Raw genomic sequence first — 5,624 nt, 5'->3', positions numbered from 1 at the left:
TCTTTGTTTCATCAACATCAACATAAACACATCTTTAACATTCCTAACCTAACCTAAACCTAATCTCGCCCCACACCCTCCTTCTTCAGTCACCACTCTCCAACCCTCTCACACCCTCACACCCAATCAACCAACCCCCCACTCTAACGGCTGCTCCCTCCTGTTAAATAGCGGAATCTCCCGCCTCCCAAGGGTGTCTGTCACTCTAACTGGGGATTCCATTAACCCTTAAAACTCCATGGGTCTCTAAACAGCCCCTAACTATGACCTGATTCATCACAGTGACCTCCACCCATTTGGTGTAGGAGTCCACCACTATGAAGAATGCTTTTCCCTGGAAGGGGCCAGTGAAGTCCATGTGCAGGCTGACCATGCTCGGGCAGACTAACAGGACTGGACTGGGGCCCTTAGGGGATCTGGGCAGGATTCTTGGCAGGTCTGACAGTGTTTGACCCAGTCCTCTATCTCTCCGTCAATCCCCAGCCACCACACATAACTCCTAGCAAGGGCCTTCATTCTCACTACCCCGGGTATGTCTCGTGCAGGGCTGTGAGGACCCTTTTGAGGAGGGGCTTTGGAATGACGACCCTACTTCCCCATAACAGGCACCCCTTGTGGGCTGACAGTTCATGTTTGTGGGTTGTGTAGCCAGTGAATTCTGGCCCGGGGCTGCTGCTGGGCCATCCCCTCCACACCTAGTCCAAGACCTGGGAGATGACCCTATTTTCATGGAATGGTGTGCAACTTCTTGTGCCTGAATGGGGCAGTTGGGAAGCAGCTCCGGGCTCATAACCTCTTGCGTGGGTGCTGGGTTGGGGCTTTTTCTGGTAGTGGTAGCCTGCTGAGGGCGTCCACATGGCCCATCGCCTTCCCAGGGCGATGGATCAGTGCATACTGGTAGCCGGCGAGGAAAATTGACCACCTGAGGACACAGGGAGACAGCACTTGGGGGGTCTGATTCTTGGGAGCAAACAGGCCAAGCAACGGCTTGTGGTCAGTCACCATGGTAAAGGGTCACCCGTACAAGAAATCATGGAATTTTTTTACTCCCTTCACCATTGCCAGGCCCTCCTTGTCGATTTGCGAGTAGTTCCGCTCAGCTGCGGTGAGAGTTTGGGAAAAGTATGCCACCAGCACCTCTCTTCTGTCTGGGAGTTGGTTCCCAGGACAGCGCTGATGCCGTAGGGCGAGGCGTCACATGCTAGCACCACCGGCAGCCTCTCATTGAAGTGTGTCAAGACAAGCAAGTCCTTGACTGTCTGGAATGTGGCCTCCTGGTGCTGGCTCCACACCAAAGGGGCCCGCTCATCTAGGAGTCAGCAGGGGTCAGCAAACTTTTTCAGCAGGGGGCCGGTCCACTGTCCCTCAGACCTTGTGGGGGGGCGGATTATATTTTTTGGGGGGGTTGAACAAATTCCTATGCCCCACAAATAACCCAGAGATGCATTTTAAATAAAAGCACACATTCTAATCATGTAAAAACACCAGGCAGGCCTTACAAATAACCCAGTGATGCATTTTCAATAAAAGGACACATTCTACTCATGTAAAAACAATCTGATTCCCAGACCGTCCGCAGGGCGGATTTAGAAGGCGATTGGGCCGCATCCGGCCCCCGGGCCTTAGTTAGGCGACCCCTGATGTAGGGCTCCACTACCGCCACCTTATGGGGAAGGAAGGCATGGTAGAAGTTCAATAGTCCCAAGAAGGCCTGAAGTTCAGTCTTGCCCTTGGGAGCTGGGGCATCACAAATGGCCCATACCTTGTCACTGGTTGGATCGACCCCTTCTGCGTCCACCATAAATCCCAGAAAGTCCACCTGAGGCACTCCTAGTAGACACTTTTCCCACTTCACCTTGAGGCCTGCCATCTGGAAATGGTGCAGGATTGAGGAGGTGGTCCTCAAACTCCTCTGGCATGGGCCTGGCGATTAACACATCATCGAAGAAGGGGGTGACGCCAGGAATCCCTTTAAGGAGAGAGTCCATTAGATTCTGGAATATGACTGCTGCCACGCTGACACTGAATTGCAGCCGCTTTACCCTGAACACTCCTGTGTGCATCACAATCATCTGTGCCTCTGCTGTGGCCTCATCCACTAGCAACTACTGATAGGCTTGGGCCAAGTCCAGCTTCCAAAAAAAATTGACCCAGCCAGGACGGCGAGGACATGGCTGACCACTGGCACTGGGTATGCGTGGGCCATGAGGGCCTTGTTTATGGTACATTTGTAGTCTGCACAGATGCGGACCAAGCCATTAGACTTGACGGGTGTGACAATCGGGGTTTCCCAGGGGGCATTAGGCACCAGCTCCAGCTCTCCTTGCTCCACGAGCTGGTCCAATTCCTCATCTATGCGTGGTTTCAGGGCAAACATTACCTGGCAGGCCTTGAGCCTGATGGATCGTACGGCGGGGTCTAGCTGTAGGGCAATGGGAGGCCGTATATCGTCCCAATGCCCCATCGAAAACCCCTGGAAACTCTTTGCATATGGCATCCATGTCCACTAGTAAGCTAGTACGGTTCACCCCAGTAACACCTAGCCCCAGTGGTCCAAACCATGCCAATCCCAGTAAGCTAAAGTAGGGGCCCTTGACCACAAGCAAGTCCGATTGCCACTTCCACCCTCAATATTACACCCTGAAGGTCCCCACCCCCATTGTAGGGACATTATGTTTCTGGAAGTCCCGGAGGGTAAGTGGGGCCAACCTGAGTCTGGAACCCCCGTTAGGGCACAGTTCCCTTTAAGTTCCATGCCAAGATTATGGATAGAGTTGAACCCATGTCAAGCTCCATGAGATACGGGGCCCCTTCTATTTGTACCTCTACATAAATTTTCTCTGTGTTGGAATGGGGCATTGGCAACTAGTATACATGGCAGTCCGTGATCTCCGTCTAGTTGCCTTGGTGCGTTGAGCCCCAGGACCTGGGGCTCTTGGATCGGTCATCTGATGCCTGGTTGTCGGGTGGGCCGAGCCCAACACACCCAGGCGATGTGTCCCGATTTTCTGCACTGCCTGCACTCTGCATTGTGGAAACGGCTGGTCCTCCTCTCATGGCTCTCCCCGCAGCTTGCACAGTTCCCTCCTTCTGGTCTAGGCAACTGTGGTGTGCGCGCTGCTTGAGTGCACCGCTGCACTCGGTGCACCTCCTCCCTGTCAGATTCTGAGTCATCGATGAGGTCTTCATGGTGGACCCTCAGTTGGGACAGCAGGCTCAGCCGTGCCTCTTGCGCCGACCTCTCAGCGGCTTCGGTTACCAGGGCCTCCTCCAGAGCGACCTGGTACGTTAGGTCCTTCAGGCCACCAACGAGGCAGTCACAAAGCATGTTTTCCAACTCTGAGAAGTTGCAGAACCGGGCAGCTTGGCGGAGGGAGGTCACAAACCTAGTTATGGTTTCCCTGGGGGCTTGCTGCTTTGCGTAGAAGGCATTTCGGCAAGCTACCACCAAGGGCTGCAGCGAGAGGTACCCCTTCAGCCGTTCCATTATTGTTTTGTTAGAAACAGTAGCGACATCTTCAGGTGCAAGGAGAGCCTGGGCGATTTCAAACGTCTTCTTTCTGCAGATGCTGAAGAATGTCTCCCTCTTCTTGTCATCATTGATTACCTCTTTAGCTTCGAGGAGGAAGATGAAATGGGTGGAATACCCTTCCCAGTCTCCTGATGCTGGGTTGAATGGCAAGAAGGTGCTATCAGTTGCCATTCTGAGTTCCTTGGGTCCTGGAGCTGAAGCCTGGATGCACGGTGAGATGCAGCGGTGCGGCAGGTGGCGGTGCTGCGGAGCTGTGCATGGCGGTAAGCTAAGTGGGATCCCATCTTCGTTGCCAGTGAAATATACTCGGAGTTGAGTGTGAATTTCATGCTCTTTATTCAGCTCGTAGTAGCAATGAATGAAACTTTCCCCAAAACGTCTAATATATACATTATTTAGACAATGGGCCCTGCGTGATTGGCTAATTCCAGGCTGCTCCTATAGGCCAATCAGGTTGGGGATTCTCTTCCTCCAGAAGCCTGATTGGCTGCTCCTGTAGGCCAATCAGGTCACTGATTAACTTCCACCTGGAGCTGAATTGGGTGGCTCCTGTAGACCAATCAGACTGCTGCATTCTGGATCCTGTTGTTCTAGGATTCAGCTCAGTACATAACAGGTAACTTCCTGGTTCACATGGAGAAGTCATCTTCAACAGAGTCCACTGATGAAAGCACACAACTGTTTTGAGGTAGCACCAGGTGTTAAAATTTTGCGCCCAGGAAAACCACCCTGATCCACGCCACGCCACAGCTCAGACAGAAACTTTGGTGAACCCTGTCCTGCAGCACTGTGGTTTATTTTTGTATTCTGCTTCATCCATCTACCTGCTTCCCCTTGCCTTTTATTTCTAATAAAGCTTCACATTTTGACCGCTTAAGTGCGTGCAGTGACCAACCTCAGGAATCTGGAATCCCCATGTGCATGGAAATCATGCTAATTTGAATGTTTAGGACCAGCGTTGTAAGAAACCAGCACATCTCAAAGAGACTTGGGGAGCGTGGGCTGCTTTAATGCTGTGAGCAACATGTAAGCAAATGGTCTGGGAAATGGGGAATGCACTGGTCCCAATGTTCCAGGGCTTTAAGTTGTAGCTGGGTGCGTGGGGCTAATTTGATCTTGGAGTGGGATAAGGCAGCTGGAAGTTAGCCCTCCTTTCCCCATTAGACTGCATGCAAGTTGAACTGAGGAGTGCAGGGTGCAGTGGCTAGGAGCCTTTTTTTCAAAAAAAAAATATGAATTGCTTTGGTGCAGCCCCACTCCCCCCCCCTTCCACCTCTTGGGTACTGGGACTGTGGGTGGTGCCTAAAAAATGGGGCTGGTGTTAAAAGGTGAAAAGGTAAAGGACCCCCAGACGGTTAAGTGCAGTCAAAGGCGACTATGGGGTTGTGGCGCTCATCTCACTTTCAGGCTGAGGGTGCCGGCGTTTGTCCACAAACAGTTGTCCGGGTGATGACTAAACCGCTTCTAGCGCAACGGTCACTGTGATGAAAACCAGAGCGCACGGAAATACTGTTTAACTTCCCGTTGTAGGTACCTATTTATCTACTTGTGTTGGTGTACTTTCAAACTGCTAGTTTGGCAGGAGCTGGGACTGAACAACGGGAGCTCACCCCGTAGTGGGGATTGGAACCACCGACCTTCTGATTGGCAAGCCCAAGTGGCTCAGTGATTTAGACTACAGTGCCACCCACTCCCCTTATTGGGTGGCATTTGTTAGGGACGTGTGATTAATCCCTCCACACATAGAAGCCGTGACACTCTGACGTTTTTATAGTCCTTGTTTATTGCTACTTACACAACAGGCGAGAGCCTGCGTAATTTCAATCATCATCACTGCTGCTAGTTGCCCGCTCTGATTTCCGCTTCCTTCTAAAGTACAGAAGGCCAGGGGCCTTTACAACACTTCTCTAATGTTCCCGCAGTCTTCCGATACAACGTGCGCGCGGAGATTCCGGTCTTTGCTTCTCCGACCCAGAATTTAACCCTTGCAATGCCTGTGAAACTGAGACTGAAGCGAACAGGTATCCCTGTTCGCTTCAGTCTCCCCTTCTCCTTCTGAAGCCCCGTCTTCCCTCTCATCTTCCTGTCTCTC

The 5,624-nt window shown here is 52.1% G+C and overlaps 1 pseudogene; it reads right to left on the bottom strand.

Moving 5' to 3' along the window:
• Positions 1–1,052: 1,052 nt before the first annotated feature.
• LOC117038876 lies at positions 1,053–3,328 on the bottom strand (annotated as a pseudogene).
• Positions 3,329–5,624: the final 2,296 nt, after the last annotated feature.

Source organism: Lacerta agilis, chromosome 2 (assembly GCF_009819535.1).
Source record: "Lacerta agilis isolate rLacAgi1 chromosome 2, rLacAgi1.pri, whole genome shotgun sequence".
Classification (NCBI taxonomy): domain Eukaryota; kingdom Metazoa; phylum Chordata; class Lepidosauria; order Squamata; family Lacertidae; genus Lacerta; species Lacerta agilis.
This window is presented reverse-complemented; position numbering and strand designations above follow the sequence as displayed.